The sequence below is a fragment of the Saccopteryx bilineata genome, chromosome 2 (genome assembly GCF_036850765.1).
Source record: "Saccopteryx bilineata isolate mSacBil1 chromosome 2, mSacBil1_pri_phased_curated, whole genome shotgun sequence".
NCBI lineage: Eukaryota > Metazoa > Chordata > Mammalia > Chiroptera > Emballonuridae > Saccopteryx > Saccopteryx bilineata.
Genome location: NC_089491.1, coordinates 138,723,204 through 138,742,036, shown reverse-complemented (window position 1 = coordinate 138,742,036; position 18,833 = coordinate 138,723,204).

Below are 18,833 nucleotides of genomic sequence, written 5' to 3'. Positions count from 1 at the left end.
GCTTTAATAAAAGGTAATAATTGTTTTCCCAAATTTTACATATGAAGATGTTTATTGCAAATTGTTTACAGCAGTAGCAAGACCTAACAATAAGGAAATTATCTAGAATAGTTGGTATCGCATACTATAATATTGTACCATCTAAAATGATGAAAAAGCCCATATGGTAAAATGGGTAAAATGTTTTTCACTGGAAAGTAGAGAATGTTAAATATATTTACCTTTATGAAAAACATGTACATATGGAAAAGAAGTTAAATGAATCATAAAAATTACGTGATTGTCATACTGTTTGAATAGAAGATTGATTTGTTGTTGTTTTTTTAATTCTTTTTTGTTATAAACTTTAGATGAAATAATTTTCAAAAACATGTGGAGAACTTTTGCCTTCAAGAAGAAACATTAGTTAGTTGGACAATTAGTTGACATCATCTACATTAGTCCAAAGACAGAGAAGTGAATTATTGTTGTTCATGTGCATGGATTAAAGTGGATAGAGAGAATAAATGGACTTTGTTTATTTTGATCTTCCTTTGGTTTAGCAAGGTAAACTAACAAAGGAAGCAGAGCTATGATTCCTTTATCTAAGAAAACACGAGACAAAAGCTTCACAGAAAGTTGGTTAAACGGCATGTAATACCACTCACTGCTGGGCTTAATCCTAGTGATACTGCAAATGTTGACTGGAGATTCAAGAAAAGATGCAGAATGCATCGACTAAAAATAGGATACTTGAAAAAAGGCATTTGTCAGATGAGTAAAAACTAAGTATAGCTATAGAAGATCTAAAAAGTTACCTAATAAGACAATTTTTTTTGGATTTATATCAAACCACAATACCTTAACAATAGAAAATATACTTTCTTTGCTGTTAGGCAAGGGAGTTACAAATATGGGAATGAAGAAAACTAGAATGAACCCTGTGAGGGCTGCAAACAGTGACACCCAAAAAATAAACACAATGTTTATGAGGCATTGATCTAAGTTCTTCTAATTAAGTAGGAGTAGCTTAAATTCCTTCTCCATAAGCTTTCTCAGAGAACCCATTCTTAATAAAACTTTCCTTTTGAAACTGTTAACTCTTAATACCTTTACTAGTCACTTGGGCAAAATCAGCTGATATTTTTTATTCCTATGAAATTTTACTCTCTCTCCAATGTTTTCTTTATAGGTTTTACAATCGTCTTTTCTCAGATTTTAATCTCTAACACCATTTGCTCTCAGGGCTCTTTGATTTCAGACTGGAGAGGGTTGGTATAAGATAGACCTGGAACATTTTGTTATATAAGAAAATTTCAATAAATATTCAATAAACTGACGGGAAATGTCATAAGTACAAAAGGTCCATTTTGAAGGGGTTTTCAGTGGCCAAATATGGAACAATTTAAACAACAGCGTCAAGGAGCATTTACTCTATGTTTTCTTTTGGAGGTTTTACAGCTTCAGGTCTTCACATTTAAGTCATTAATTCATTTTTTCTGAGTGATAGAAAATAGGGGTCCAGTTTCATACTTTTGCATGTCTGTATTCAGTTTCCTAATACCACTGATTGGAAAAATGATCATTTCCCCATCGAGTGTTCTTAGATCCTTTTTCAAATACTATTCAATAGTTTACCCAATATGCGTGAGTTTATGCATGGGCTCTTGATTCTGTTTCATTGGTCTGTATGTCTGCTTTCACTGCTACCACTATGCTGATTTGATTACTATAGCTTTATAATATAGCTTGAAACTAGGACATGTGAGTCTCTGGCTTTGTTCTCAAGATTGCTTTCACCATTCAGGGTCTTTTATGATTTCATATGTATTTTAAGATGATGTTTTCTATTTGTGTAAAAACATGCCATTGGAATTTTGATAAGAATTGCACTGAACCTACAGAATGCTTTGGATACTATAGACATTTTAACAATATTAACTCTGCAGATTCATGGACACAGGCTGTCTTTTCAGTTATTTGTGTTTTCTCCCATTTATTTCATCAGTGTCTTATTTTTCTCCGAATATAGATCTTTCATCCACTCAAATTGATTCCTAAGTATTGTATTTTTTATGCTATTGTACATGGAATTTTATTTCTTTTACAGATAGTTCATTGTTAGTGTATAGAAATGCAACTAATTTTGTACGTTAATTTTGTAGCCTGCAACTCTACTGAACTTTTTCTTTTTTTATTAGTTTTAACAGTTTATTTGGTGGGTTTTAGGGTCTTCCGCATATAAGATCGTACCATCTGCAAAGAGACAATTTTACCTTTTAGTGATTTGAGTGTGCTTTGTTTCTTTTTCTTGTGTGCTTGCTTAATTTTCATCTTTTTATATTGTATATCCATTAACAAATTATTTTAGCTTTAGTTATGTTCAATACTTCTGCCCTTTAGCCTTTTTACCAGCATTACGTGATTATGATTGCCACACCGTCATGTTACAGAATTGAAGCTCTGAATTTGACTGTATGCTCACCTTTACCAGCATGTGTATATTTTAATATGCATTGTCCATGTCCCTCCCTTCCTATTGTTGTTATTGTTTCTTGAAGAGTTTGCTCAAATTTATTTTCCAGTTATTATACTGAATTTTTAATTTTTGCTAGCATATTTTTAAACCCCAAATATTTTTGGTTTTTTTTCATAAGCTCTTTGTATTTTTCTTTTTGTTTCATGAACACAATATCTATTCTTATCTCTCTGAGAACATAAATGATGTTTCAAAGCTTTTTTCCTCCCCCAACTGTTTCTTCCAGTTCCCTTCTGTTTGTTTTGGTCTATATCTTTCATTTTAGAGGCTTTCTTTTCTACTGCTTCAATTGTATTTTAAAAAATGATCTCACTATGAAATATTTTCAGCACATTTGTTGAACACCCACTCTGAGCTACACACAATGGAAAATATGAGAGACAAGAAAGGAGCTAATACCTACTTTAAAGCAGTAGCTGAACCCCCCTAAAAAGACATGCAAACCAGAAACCATGTGGTTATGCAAAAATCCTCATTGTATTATATGGTGTTTTTTTTTTATTAAAAAGGAGGAGTAGGTGGAAGAAGAAAAAAGAGGAGGTGAAGAAGAAGGAAAGAAAAAGAGCAAGCTTAGTATAGGTTGTATATAAACGCCAAACGAGTGATAGCATATGTACTATAAGAATCAAAAGCGGAGAGAGGTTTTCATGGCTTGGATGATTAGGGTAAGGTTAGGAAACAAATCAGGCTTCCTCTGGTCTTTAAAGACAGGCACACATTAAAGGCAGAGAGCAAAAGAAAGGACATTTCAGAACATGGGGGGAAAATTAGCTTAAATATGGACATGGGGTTAAGGAGTGCATGTTATGAAATAGATTATAAACATCAAAATAACCTAGGAAGCTTTTAGGTCTTAACTATGGCCTGAAAAAATATATATATTTAAATATACATCAGGTGCTCCTTAGGTAGTCAGCCAAGGATGAGTCTTGTAAAAAAATAAAATAAAACGGAATTAGTTTGGAAAAATTATCTGGGGACAGACTGCAGTAAGATTCTGTTCTGAGCTAAGGTAACCTTATGATTGAGAGAGTATTGTTGAATGTTTTTCCTTAAGGGCAATGACCTCATACTCTTGAGAGTGTTACCAGGAATGTTGTTAGGCAATTCCACGCAAGAGGAGCTGTAGGTGGGGGTAGACTCAGGAGCTGAGTTTAGGCCGTTACTCTATTAACTTAGGAATGAGCTAACAGAGGGCCTACTCTCATGTTGAATTCACAGTTGATGGGAAGAAGCATGTCACAGAAAGACATTTTAAAAATCAAGCTAAATGATTGTGGAAAAGACATTGTTGATGATGTAAAAGTTTAGAGTGGTTGATCAGAAAAACAGTAGGACTAGCTATGGAAATAGGGAGAAAAAATAAATTTTATTATTTATTTATTTATTTAGTATTTTTCTGAAGCTGGAAACGGGGAGAGACAGTCAGACAGGCTCCGGCATGCGCCCGACCGGGATCCACCCGGCACGCCCACCAGGGGCGATGCTCTGCCCCTCCGGGGTGTCACTCTGCCGCGACCAGAGCCACTCTAGCGCCTGGGGCAGAGGCCAAGGAGCCATCCCCAGAGCCCGGGCCATCTTTGCTCCAATGGAGCCTTGGCTGCGGGAGGGGTAGAGAGAGACAGAGAGGAAGGAGGGGGGCGGGGTGGAGAAGCAAATGGGCGCTTCTCCTATGTGCCCTGGCCGGAATCGAACCCGGTTCCCCCGCACACCAGGCCGACGCTCTACCGCTGAGCCAACGGGCCAGGGCTAAATTTTATTTTTCATTTCTAAAAATCATTTTTTATTTTCATGTATAGTTGACATATATTATTATATTAGCTTCAAGTGTACACCTCAGTGATTAGTCATTGCATAACTTACTGATTGATCATCCTGATAAATCTTGTACCCATCTGACACCGTGCATAGTTATTACAACATTAATGACTATGTTCCCTACACTGTATTTTACATCCTCATGACTATTCTGTAATTAACCAATTTGTATTTCTTAATCCCTTCATCATTCCCCTAACCCCCTTCCATTTAGCAACCATCAAAATGTGCTCTGTATCTGTGAGTTTGTTTTTTGTTCTGCATGTTTGGTTATTTTGTTTCAAGTCAACTGTTGATAAATATGTACTTACTATCATTTTACTGTTCATATTTTTAATCTTTTTTTCTTCTTCTTCTTAAAGGAAACCATTCAACATTTTGTGTAGTACCGGTTTGGTTGTGATGAATAACCTTAGCCTTTTATTGTCTGGGAAGCTCAAGCTACAAAGAGACCTGCAGATAGCTATGACTTGTGCTGGGCTTGGAAGTGTCTGAGTAAGGCCAAGCTGAGAACCAAGGCAAGCTACAGCTAGTGCCCAACCCAGGGCCACAAAACCAGAGGTACAGGGCATGCTGAGTCCAGATACTGATTTTTGAGAGATCTTAGGAAAATCTGAAGCATGAGCCAAGGTAGGTCATTTGTATGAAAAAACTATTGGAAATTGCTTGAGTGGGACTCTGTTCATATCATTGTTCTATTTTGCCAGCAAAGGTAAAAAGAAGAGACAGAGTAAGCCTTGCTGGATCACCCACCTAAGCATCTCAGCCACACATGGCCTGAAGTACTGTACAAGTTCTTACAAGGAGCCTGAGTTTCTGGAAGTGGATGAGTGAATACTCTCCATTTCTTTTGGTTGGATTTTATATGATAGTGATTCTTATTATTGACTGTTAGTCTTTGAACTGGAGAAGTTCTATTTTACAGGGATTATCAATGATCACAGTAAATAGATCAACATAAAATATTTCATAGTTATAAAAATAGATTTTCAGGAAACATGATAGAATAAGCATCTAATTTAGTACCAGAGTTCCTCTGTTATTCCCATAGATTTAGGTATTACTGGAGTTTTTGCACCAACTTTCCTGGAATCAAATTATAAATACTAAAGTCTTTTTATAACAGAGACCAAAAAGCTAGTGGAAACCAACTTAGGAAATGGTTTTCCTTTTGCTAATTTTAGTCATTTTCCCCATACTTAATACTGACATATGCCAACAAGATGTGTTTATTTCTACTCGAGGGCATTGTCTACTTCAGTAGGAGCAGGGGCCACTTTTATTTCAGTAGTTAAATAAGGAGCTGTATTTGAAAATCAGAGTTAACTAGCAGCATATTTTCAAAGGAAAAATAAAACAGGTTTTAGACTGCTTACTGGTTGGTGCTCCAGGCCACCCCCCCCCCCAGGTGGCCAGCCTTTTAATTGGGCTGTGGTTGACCTCAAACCCTGTCTTTAAGAGGCAGTATATCATTTCTGAAAGCAGAAACACTTCAATGAACAGAGCACTCACATATTTTCATGTGTGCTCATATCTGAAAAGGGTACAAAGCCTCATTTTTATACCCACGTTTTCTACTCAGAATACTGGATATCCTCCACCGGCCACAACCAAGATGGTACCCTGTCCCTGCTGCTCTTCCATGATGTGTCCTTGCATTTCTCCTCACCAGTGGGTGTCCTTTGTTTGACTGTAGAATCACAAGCCGGGGTTATACGGAATGTCTTTCCTTTAAGTAAAGTCTGAAACACTGATTAATCTTTTGGACCAGATGTTCTAATTTCTGAATCACAATCATGCTCTGCAATTTAAAGTTTAAAGTGATTTACTGCTACTTAAGAGTGACCAGGATAGTCAATGAGCCTGCCGGAGATTCTCTCCAGTGCAAAGGGATAAATACATGTCTAAAGGGACATTGAAAGATAGAATTAAAATTGCAATTTGAGTGTCTACCGTGAGTTGTATTTGTTTACTGGGCCTTTTACAATTGTATAAAGTCATACACTGCTTAACAACAGAGATACATTCTGAAAAATGCACTGTTAGGCAATTTCACTGTCCTAACATTGCAGAGTGCACTTACACAAACCTGGATGGCACAGCCTATTGCTCCTAGGCTACAAGCCTGTACATTATGTGACTGGGCAAACAACATGAGATTAAATCAAACACGGAGAAAATGATGCAACCAAGAGACAGAGCAACCACAAGAGGTTTGCGGCTGCTGCCAACATCAAGTGGCGTTCTGTTTTACAGCAAACTTTTTTATAAGTGGAAAGAGCGCACTCTAAAATAATGATAAAAAAAAGTATAGGATAGTAAATACATAAACCAGTAACTTGGTCATTATCGCAATCAAGTATTATGTGCCGTACATAATTGTGTGTGCTAAACTTACATACGGCAGGCAGTGCAGTAGCTTTGTTTACACCAGCATCACCACAAGCGCGTGAGTAACAACGTTATGATGGCTACCGCGTCACTAGGGGAAAGGAATTTTTCATCTCCATTATAATCCTATGGCAGCACCATCTTATATGCAGTCCATCATTGACAAAAATGTCATTATGTGAAGTGTGACTGTACAATAGTATCTCATGCGAAATGTCATGTTGTATTTCAAATTTAGTATGTCATTCAACAAATACTTATCAAGTCTCTGCTCTTTGCTAAGTACTACTTAGACACTGAAGATATGGTTTGGAACTAAAAATACACTGTGCGTTTTATGTATTCAGAGATTTGACATTCAAGTGCTCTGCCACCTAACCAAATTTGAGAAAAACTGTACTCAGGTAAAATGGTAATTCTTCTTAAGTTCAGCTTCTCTGAATTTGGTATTGTGTGTGGGAATAGAAGTGGTTTTTCTAGTTGGAAAACTCTGATCGAGCTGACTATTTAAATAGGTGACTTTCAGCACTGGCTGGTTGGCTCAGTGGTAGAGTGTTGCCCTGTGTGGGGATGTCCCTGGGTTCAATTCCCTGTTAGGGCACACAAGAGAAGAGATTATCTGCTTTTCCACCCCTCCCTCTCTCCCTTCTCTCTCTCTATCTCTCTCTTCCTCTCCTGCAGCCATGGCTCAGTTGGAGCAAGTTGGCCGCTGGTACTGAGGATGGCTCCATGGCCTTATCTCAGGCACTAAAATAGCTTGGTTGCTGAGCAGTGGAGCAATGTTCCAAGATGGGCAGAGCATGGCTCCACAGGGGGCTTGTCAGGTGGATCCCAGTTGGGACTCATGGAGGAGTCTGTCTCTCTGCCTCTCTGCTTCTCACTTAAGGAAAAAAAATTTAAAAAAAATAAGTAAGTAGGTGACTTTTCTCTCTAGAGGAGACAGCAGTGACCACAGTTCTCTAATTATCCAAAGAGACCTCCTTTTAAGGAAGTATTTCAAGCTGTGACTGATTTTTGCCATGAAAGCCACAGAGCAGATTTAGTTGACGTTTGCCACTTTGACAACCAAGAAATCTGAATCTCAAGGGGATACATCAAAAATTCAAGACTCATAAGAAGTATTCATGGCAGCAACATCAGGACCCAGCAGCAGAATCTAGAGAAGGGTGTATGGAGTGCTGGCCAGTATCAAGGGCCCTGTGGCAATGATGCCTGTTGGCAGCAGGGACAGAGGTGCCACCAGGGCATCCTTGGTGAAGTTTCAATGCTGGTGCCTGCTGCTTAGCTCTCTTACTTCCTGACACTTCCCGAGCCTAGTTTCCCACCTGCCTTTCAATTCTATGAGCAAAGATCAAGTCTTTCTAGTAAATTCCTTTTCTATTTAAATTAGCCAGAGTTGGTTTCTTTTGCTTGCAGCCAACAATGTCAACTGCTACAGGAAACAAACTGGTACTTTGCTCCCAGATGGGCGAACACAGATGAATTATTATTCTTTGTTCCGAAACCTAATTTGAGATGAGACAAGGCAGGAGTATTTTCTCCTTTTCATGGTTCTGAGGAGCATATTTTTATGCATGCCAAGCTTAAGGAACAGGATGAAACCATTCTCCTTTGGTTGGGGTAGACTGATTGCAGAGACTGAGCTCTCTGACAACTTAGGAACACCTTGAATTTATTGAAGACCAACCATAAAACAAGCACTTTGTTAGGTGTTGTCTCATATCTACTTAATCTCTAAACATCAATTTGTAAACCAAGCATTATTTCTGTTTTACAGAAGCTCAGAGAAGTTATGGTATTTACACAAAACCATGCAACTAGTGTGTAGTGAAGAATGAATCCACAGTTCATTTTCCTTCACTATGCAGCAGTGTGTTTACAGGACACCAGGTTCACAGAGATCAGAAAGGATCTGGTCTGGTGCACCCAAGCTGGTGCTCCAAGGTTAATGTTCCAACTACTGCTGAGCCACAACATCAGGGAAGGAGAGTGGGGATGAGCCTGAGGAGACAGTTCCTACAGTCTGCAACTATCACAAATCCCCAAGATGCAGAAATGATCCCAGGGTTTATGCTTCAGTCAGCCCATGAGACTCCACTTCCTAGAACCAAATTTTAAGAGAACCACCTTGTTATTCTGAGCCCTCCATTTCCTGGGATGTAAGTCTATAGTAAGCAAGAGTTCACACACTTACTAATATGTTTCTGCCTCTCTAGTTGCTGTTCATTTTCTTTTAGAAACCACCTTTAAGGTCTCCTATTCAGTGTTAATGAACTGTGGCGTTAAGACATCTTATGAAATTCTGAAAGTTTCAACATTTTCTTCAGTAATTTGTGGAAATGTGAAAATCTGTGAGAGATACAGAGGTGTCAAGATTAGAAAGATAACAGGTCAGGTTATTTTCTTTGGAAGAAAGGATGTGTGTACATAGACCATTAGAAAAAGAAATTGAACAGAAAACAAATAACCAGTTGTATATTCTATGTATGACTAGTGTGATTTTCATTTTAATAAGTGAGATAGGAGGGTTATCTCTTATGGTACCTATTACAGAAGTACAGAATGAGAGCTGACATTATTTGAAGTCATGTCTTTCTTCTTAATCCAGATTATGTAATCTCACATACATTTTGAAACATAAATAAAGACATACATGCCTTGATAATAAATGGATAGGTTTTGCCCACACAGGAGCATGAGAGATGAAAGTCAGTATCAGATTTGAAAAAGAAATTAGATAGTCTTCAAGGTTTCTCCTTTTCTTAAGATACTGTGAGAGGTCAACTCTGAAGATTAAATAATTGAATTTTCCTAGAATGGTGTAACTTGTATATTTTCAAACTATTATCCTTAAAAATGGCTATGACATAAATTCAATAGTTTAGACTCAGTTTTATATCTGTTAGATGTTTGATTTCAGGGACTATTCTTTTTTTTTTTTTTTTTTTTTACATAGGCAGAGATAGACAGGGACAGACAGACAGGAATGGAGAGAGAGATGAGAAGTATCAATCATTCGTTTTTCGTTGCGCGTTGTGACTTCTTAGTTGTTCATTGATTGCTTTCTCATATGTGCCTTGACCGCGGGCACAAGCTGGTGAGCTTTTTGCTCAAGCCAGATGAGCCTGCACTCAAGCTGGTGACCTCGGGGTCTCGAACCTGGGTCCTTCCGCATCCCAGTCCAACGCTCTATCCACTGCGCCACCACCTGGTCAGGCTCAGGAACTATTCTTCTCCCCTACCCCTGCAATTTTTTTTTATTGTGTCACCACATTTTCCACATACAAAAGTTTCTACAAATGAGAAGGCATGATCAAATTTATAGGTTACATTCATATAGCCCTGTTTGGAACTATGGGTGATTTTTTATATACACATTTAGGCATTAGCTCAAGTTAATACTTGTTAATGTACCCATTTGTAGTAGTAGATGTGTTTGTTCTTTGCTAAGTGGATCAGCTCTACTACCCTGGATGATAGATTTGATCACTGCTAATGTTTAAGGCAGAGCAAAGACAGTGCCTCAATACATGAGTTTAATGTGCAAGGAGGACTTACATTACCGCAATACTCCTCAAAATCATTCAAAAGCACTTGTAAGTCTGGACATGCCTTTCTGCCCTAGGGTTCTATTTTCAACATCTCATGTTTATGTTTAACTTGAAAGCTAATTTTCACAAATGTCTAGGTTTAAAATAAGCTATGGTTTTCAACATAGGAACAGGACTGTTCATGTAAAGTAATAACGAGACTTTTGATTCCCCATGTCCTTTATTGAGCTGTCACTTTGTGATAGTTATTTAGTGACACCATTAATTATATTCTGCCATGCAGAGACCCAGTAAATTTGAATAATAGATTGTGCTTTCAATTAGACTCCATACAACCTTGTATACCTTAATAACTGAATCAATGAGGTAATGTTTTGAAGAGCAATCTTTATAATGGCTCTACTTTCCCACTGCACGTCTTCATAAGATTGAAATTGTGATCCTAAGGAAACATATATGGTTCCATGACACTCTTCCAGCAAACTTTAAGTGTTATATTTTAAAATATTTGCTCACTAAACAACAGCAACCAAAAATCAAATCATGAAGGAAAAATGTTAGATTTAATGTACTTTTGCTTAACCTTATCTCTCTTTTGAAGCATGTAAAAATGATAAAACATCACCAGACAGACACAGAACCTCGTTTATTAAGGAAGAATGTACAAAAGTGATTAAATAAGGATATGGTAGTGAGCTTGGCCCTTGGCAGATGCTACCTGTGCCCATGCACCCTGTGGGTGAGGAGCAAAGGGACCAACTCACGTCCACCCTCAGGGGCTACCTTCAGGTTCTGTTACCAGTCCAGGGCAGAAGAAGGTGGCTTTCTTGTCCCCAGAATCTTAATAAAGTACTTTATTGAAACTTAGTATTTCAGGCTACTCTATAAAACTTTAGCTGGGCCTCTAATTTTTATGTTCATCTTTTTTTTTTTGAGAGACAGAGAAGCAAAGACAGACAGGAAGGGAGAGAGATGGGAAGCATCAACTCATAATTGTGTCACTTTAGTTGTTCATTGATTGCTTCTCATATGTGTCTTGATGGAAGGTGGGTGGGGGGCTCTAGCTGAGCCAGTGACCCCTTGCTCAAGCCAGCAACCAAGCCAGCTACCTCTGTGCTCAAGCCAGCAGCCATGGGGTCATGTCTATAATCCCATGCTCAAGCTGTTGACCCTGTGCTCAAGCTGGTGAACCCACACTCAAGACAGATGAGTCTGCACTCAAGCCAACAACTTTGGGGTTTTGAACCTGGGTCCTCAGTGTCCCAGGCTGATGCTATATCCACTGTGCCATGACCTGATCAGGCTGTTTACTCTTGTCTATAAAAAGAAGTGCGTCTATGAGACACCACGTCATTATAAAGGCTATTAATACTATTTTGAAGCCCTGGCCAATGCGCTCAGTGGTAGTGTCAGCCCAGTATGTGGAAGTCCCAGTTAGATTCCCGGTCAGGGCACACAGGAGAAGCACCCATCTACTTCTCTTTACCCTCACCCTCCACTTTCTCTCTCTCTCCCCCCCTCTGGTAGCCATGGCTCAAATGTTCTGAGCAAGTTGGCCTCAAGTGCTGGGGATGGTTTCATGGTCTCTCCTCAGGTGCTGAAATAACTCAGTTGCTGAGCAACGGAGAGCAGCCCCAGACAGGCTGAGCATCGCCCTGTAAGGGGCTTTCCGGGTAGATCCCAGTTGGTCAGGGTGTACGCAGGAGTCTGTCTCTCTGCTTCTCTGCCTCCCTGCCTCTCACTTAATAAAGAAAATATATATATTAGTTTTAGTAAGATTTCAGAGTTTGTCATCATCCATTTCCCTTATTTTTTTAAATGTATCTTTGATACCTCTTTTCTTCAACTTACTCTACTATTTGAAAATGTAGTTTTTATTAACAGCAGACCAGCTATTCATGTTATATTTATTAAACACTTACTTAGACATTTAAACATAGAAAGTTTTTTGATCTGATACATTCTGAATATTTGCACTTTAGATATAAAACAAGGAAAAAGTCAATAAAGAAAAACAAGTGTGGAAACAAAGATGTTATGGTGAAAATTATAAACACACCATTAGGAGACCAGGAACAATGTCAAAACCATAAAACAAGTTTCCAAAGTTCTGCATGTTTTGGCTCTAAAATCAGGACTAATATATGTGATTGTAAATGCTAAGCTATATAATCACTTATTACATTGGATATATAGGGATTGGAAAATAGTACTGATGCTGGGAATTCAGTGGTAAAGTAATGAATGAAGCATATACAATGATATATTTGTATATATCTTCAAGATATAGATAGGTAGATTGACTAGAAAATAGATTAAATAGATTAGATAGATAGATAGATAAATATAGATAGATAGATAGATAGATAGATAGATAGATAGATAGATAGATAGATGGATTTTCTCTCTTCCACTTCACCTTCTAATTCAATATTTAGCATTGGGCTGGGTACACACTCTTAAGTATTCAGCCAGTACTTGCTGACTTCTGTGTTTTCAATTCTCTGTTTACTTTTCTCCGTAGATACAGAATACACCTAAGAAAGTGGTTATTTCTATTTCCCTGAAGGGCATTAGCATGTAATTGACTTCACCATCTATTGCTGATGCACCTCAATCTTTTCGAAGATGAAAACAAGCTGGAGGGCAGAGTGTGAAGGAATCTTGTACAGATGAGTATGTGGAGCTGCCACAGGGTTTCTTCTCAATAAGAAGTGTCAAGGGTAACATCTTAGGGAGTAACAAGCAAACTGCTTTGATTCCTTTGCAAGCTCACTCTCTTCCTACCTCTGCTCACTGTTAACAACAGAAATCAACAGAATTCATATGGTTTAAATGTCAGGTAGACTTTGCAAATTAATTTAAAAGCACTAATACAATTGCCAAACAAAATAAATCTTTTTAAAGCTTGATTTAGTTAAAAAAATAAAAATGAAATGATCATAATTATTGTGTAATTACACTAGAAAGCAAAAGTTTTCACATTTCAAGTTCAAAATTAAGCTTCCTTTACTATAGTAGATTAGGTGCCATGTACTATTTGCAGAAAGAGCTGGTCTCAGTATTTGGGCATTTACATAATGCATTTGGAATGTTCTTCCCTCTGGGCATGTTGTGCTGGTTTTTCCTGTGCTCTGTTTCTTTCACTCCATAATTTCTTATGCGCCATGCACCTGCAAGTTCTCAATAAATGCTGATTGAATGTATCAAGATGTTAAAAGCTGTAAGTGAAGGAATCAGGGTAGAAATAATCTATGTTCTTTGTAGAATAAGTGCTATCTGAGCGGGTGCTAGTATAGCAGTAAAATAAAATCAGGAGACAGCATACCACGTCAGTTTGGTTTGGGTCATTCTAATACAAGAAAATTTTCAGTGCTCCATCTGAGCAATATTTTCCTTTTTCCAAGACCTGATAAAAGACAGTTTCTATTTATAAATGTTCTTGAGCTCTTCATTTAAGCAATGGTGTGTTCTCAGAATGTTACCAACAGTGTGCAATTTCCGAATATAGTATGTTCATCTATGTTAGCTTTATTACAACGTTTCCTACTCTTGGTAGAAATTATGAAATGCATGAATGGAAAACATTGCATTCAGAATCAGAACCCTGAAGAGGTCTTAAGGAAAGAGTCTGAACTTGTTGACAGTTTTAAAAAGAAAGAGTAACTCAAGGCAGGGAGAATTCATTCATTCAACCTATTCTCACAGGGTCATGCGCAGCCTAGAAAGTATGGTCCATTATTCTAATTTAATGGTTCTTAGACAGTGAAATACATCAACGACTTTGTGGCAGGGACTGTAGTAGACCCTGGGGCTACAACAGGAAACAAAACAGACAAAAATCCTGCCCTTTTCAAGCTTACCTCCTCCTGCAAGGAGATAGACAATAAACAAATAGCTAAAATACCATAATTTGTTTGAGGATACATATTTTGCACATTTTAACACCTCAAAGATTTGTTTGTATCTTACAGTTGCAGTTGGGCTGGTATCATTTAAGATGTGGCCGTTATTGCCTGCTCACATGCACCAAAAACTCGTCAAGTTAGCAGTTTGGAGCCAAGTCTTGGGCTCAGGAACTGCAGAGCACTCGTGAGAAATGCTAAGTCCCCAAAGCTCCTGACGGCTCAACATGGAGTGAGTGGAGAACACCGTGCGATGCTGTCCCGTGGTCTCAGTAACATGATCCAGAACAGTTGAACTCCGAATATGATGAAGTCTTAAGAATGTCTTAAATAATTTATTTTGCCAGTATTTTTATCTTGGGTTTGCATAATAGTGATGGATAATCAAAACCAACATCTAAATAAATCTAACACTGCTTTTTTCCATGAATGTAAAATATTTTTGAAGTAGTAAGAAAACTGTCAGTATTATTGCCAGAAATTTTTTATTTAATTAATTTCTTAGTGGTACATAAAATTATATTGTTCCTTGTAATTGATGGTTTCTTAAGTGTAAGGAAATATAATATTTGTATATTAGATTGTGATAACATGGCCCTGGCCAGTTTGCTCAGCAGTAGAGCATCAGCCTGGCGTGTATATGTCCTGGATTCGATTCCCAGTCAGGGCATACAGGAGGTAACCATCTGCTTCTCTACCCCTCCTGTTCCCCCTTCTCTTTCTCTCTCTCTCTCTCTCTCTCTCTCTCTTCCCCTCCCGCAGTCATGGTTTAATCAGTTTGAGCACATCAGCCCCAGGTGCTGAAGATGGCTCCAAGGAGCCTCTGCTTCAGACAGTAAAAACAGCTCGGTTGTAAGCATGGCCCCAGATGGGCAGAGCATCAGCCCCAGACAGGGATTGCTGGGTGGATCCCAGTTGGGGCTCATGTAGGAGTCTTTCTATTTCCCATCCTCTCACTTGGAAAAGAAGAAAAATATTATATTGTTCCTTGTAACTCATGGTTTCTTAGGTGTCAGGAAATATAATATTTGTATATTAGATTGTGATAACATGTTTTAGAAAACAAGAAAGCATATAAAAGTGAATAAGAAATGCCACTGAGTTGTGCAGTTTATAATTTTAACCAGGGTAGACAGGAAAACCAATCAAGAAAGTGTCATTTCAATAAGACAGGAAGAGAAGCCAAGTTATTCAGACAACTGAGAAAAGGGTATTCCAGGCAGAGTGAACAACCAGTGCAAAGTCCCTAAGCAGAAGCACACTTAGATTATTTAAGTAACAGCAGGAGGCCACGTGGCTGGAGTGGAATGAAGAAAGGGTAAAGTAGTTGATGAGTTCGAAAGTTAGTGATGGACCAGCTCACACAGGACCCTGTAAGACATAATAAAAGTATTCTTTGACATTGTAAGGATTTTTACATTTACTCTCTGTGCAGAAGAGTAACATGACATGGCTCAGTGAAATTGCTAATGGAGAACAGAACTGAAGGGAGACCAAGATAGACTCAGAGAGAATCGTTAGGCTATTGCCATGAATCAAGTGGAAAGTGGTTGTGGCTTGGACCAGTATGGAAGGTCGCAAGGACCATGATGAGTGATTGGATGATTGGATTTGGAGTCATTTTGAATATAAATTTAAAAGATTTTGCTGATAATTTGAGTAAGAAATGTGAGAAAAAAGTATTCAAGTAAGCCCTGGCTGATTGGCTCAGTGGATAGAGCGTCAGCCCGTGTGCAGACGACCTGGTTTCAATTCCTGGTCAAGGCACACAAGAGAAGTGACCATCTGCTTCTCTCCCCCTCCCTCTCTCTCCTTTCTCTCTCTCTTCTCCTCTTTCAGCCAGTGGCTCAATTGGTTCAAGTGTCAGCCCTGGGCATTGAGGTTAGCTTAGTTGATTCAAGCATTGGCCCCAAATGGGGTTGCTGGGTGGATCTTCGTCTGGGTGCATGCAGGCGTCTGTCTATCTCCCCTCCTCTCACTTAAAAAAATATTCAAGTGAGTCCAAGGTTTTTATGTCTTTGCAATTATAAAGATGAAGTTGGCATTAACTAAGATGGGAAAGACACCAGAGAAACAGATTTGGTGGGACTAGCCATTCACTTTTGAACATACTAAGTTTGAGATGTCTATTGAACATTCAAAGAAAGATGTGTAGATAATCAGATATATAAAATTGGAATTTTTTCCAACAGCCCTTTGCCAAAATTTCTCTAGTCATCTATTCATTGGCTGTAGTGCATTTTCTTGTTTCCTTGAAGAAAATCATTTTTCCATTGGGTCACATGTTCATATGAGCAACATCCCCATGTTTAAACTTATCTCATAATCTCAAATCTAACAACAGGATCTATCAATCCCAGGACACAGTGTAAATTGGTACAACTACTGTGAAAAATAATTTGGTAATATATATTAAAGTTAAACATTTACAAATTCTGTTATATACCAGCAGTTCCATGCCAACATTTGTTGGCATGGAACATCCAAGAGAAAACATCCAAGAGAAAATCTTGAGGACATGCACAAAAATATTCATAATAGTTCATAACAGTATTTGCAGTAACAAAACCTGGAAATGATCCAAAAGCTTCTCAACACAAGAATAAATAAATTGTGTTGTATTTCCACACTTCAATATTATACAGCCATCAAAATGAATAATCTACAGCTAAATCCAACAATATGAACCAATCAGCAATGTACCATGTTTCATCTATTCTAATGTGCATTTTTCTTATAAACTTGGCTTAATTTTTTTTATGAATGGTTATGCCAGCTATTAAGGTATCATCCCTTAGCTCAAAATTTACTTTTCTATAATCTGCCTAGTGATATAGGCAACTCACACTTATGCTTCGCCAGCTGGCAGTGTTAATAGGGGACCCTAGAAGCGACTTCAGTGCTGGAGGAGGAAGAAGGGACTCGCTCCTCCCTTTGGCTTCCTGTTTTCTGACCCTGTTCTCCCCCCCCCCCCCAGCAATGTTTCTTCATAGCAGCAGTGGCAATTCATTCCTATAGCGGCAGCTGAATCCAGCATACAAGTTTTCCATCCCTTGAAGAGCCCAGTGGGTAACACCACCCCACCAGAGGCAGCCATTTCTCCCCCACAGTGCTCTTCCCTCTTCAGAGGTCTAAATTTCAGCGTTACACACTCCCTTTTCTAGGTTTGTTCCTTAGTTTCCTTTGTTTTCTCGGGCATAGGAGATGGCAGATTCTTTCCACATTTCCTACCTCCATGATTTCTTGGCATTCTTTTTGTACTGTTTCAGCAGAAAACAGCTTTATACCTGCTACCAGTGCTTTATATCAAAGTCCTGTGTCCAATAACTGGTGTGGTGTCTGTCTAATACAATGGTACATAAAATAATTGCACTCCTGATAATCCATGGAGTTTTAGATTTGAAATATCAAAGGATCATATACAGTAAAGTACATTTTGCACAACATTTAAAACAAGTAAAACTATATATTTTAGGAATAGACATACACACACATGATATAGGATAGTTCTTACCTCTGGTATAGTGAGGCAGAGATATGACATGGTGGAGGAATCTATAAGTGGGCATAAGTTAATAAAATATTATAGTTCTTATAGTTGGTTCATTGAGTTTCTATTTTATAACATAAATAATCTACCTAACTACATAGATGCATACATGCATAATACATTTATAACCCGTATGTACACATATATGCATGCATACATTTCTACATACATAAAATAAGGCAATATGTTAAACTTTGATGAGTTTATAAAAAGATAGCATAAAAATAAAATAAAGTTATTTTTATTTCTACTTAAAGTAAGGCTTGGCTGAATGTGACACTCCTGACTCTCTTTCCGTTAGTTAGTGTATAGGAGGTGTGCCTTCATTGTCTTTGGGTCCAGAAGCTTTCTGTACCGAAGTCTGATGCCTTGCTGCTTTTATCTTCCTTAAAAGTGAATTTATCCTATTGCCTGGCTTCCCAAAAGGCAAGGATTCTTTCTACATTTTTAAAGGATTCCAAAAAACATTTTTTCCTCTATCTTTAAAGGCAACAACTAAAGTGTGACTCAGTGTCAATGGTCCTCTGCCCTGAATTTTATGTCATTATTTGTTAAAGTATTCAATCATTGCTTTCTTTAGGTTCTTTCTTTGAAATTCTAATTAAACATACAAAGGCTATGCTTTTCTTCGATTCTTCATGGCTGTAGTGTGATTTGTTATTAATCCTATCTTTTTATTTCTCTTTCTCTCTCTCTTTGGTTTGTTTTCCCCGTTTCTGTCCTCTATACAGTGTATCCTCTACTCTGGTTTCATTGTTATCCAATCTCTCTTGTGCCCTTTCTAATTTATTTTTTAATTTTTGTAGCTTTTTGTTCTGCTTTTTTCCCCTGAGTCCTACCATCACCTTCTGTTGTCTGTTCCTCCTTTCCCTGAGTTTATCTAACTTGGCTTTCATATTTGTGATTCATTTAATTTTTTTCCACAGGAGTGATAGAACGTTTAGTTATCAGTACATTCTTCCCTGCAGCAACTTTCCCTGAAAACTTTGTCTATGGAAATGTCTTGCTTTTTTTCTCCCCACATCTTTCCTTAGAGTATATTTGGATGACCGCTATACATTTGTTTAAAAAAAAATTTTTTTTATTGTTATATTGTCCTA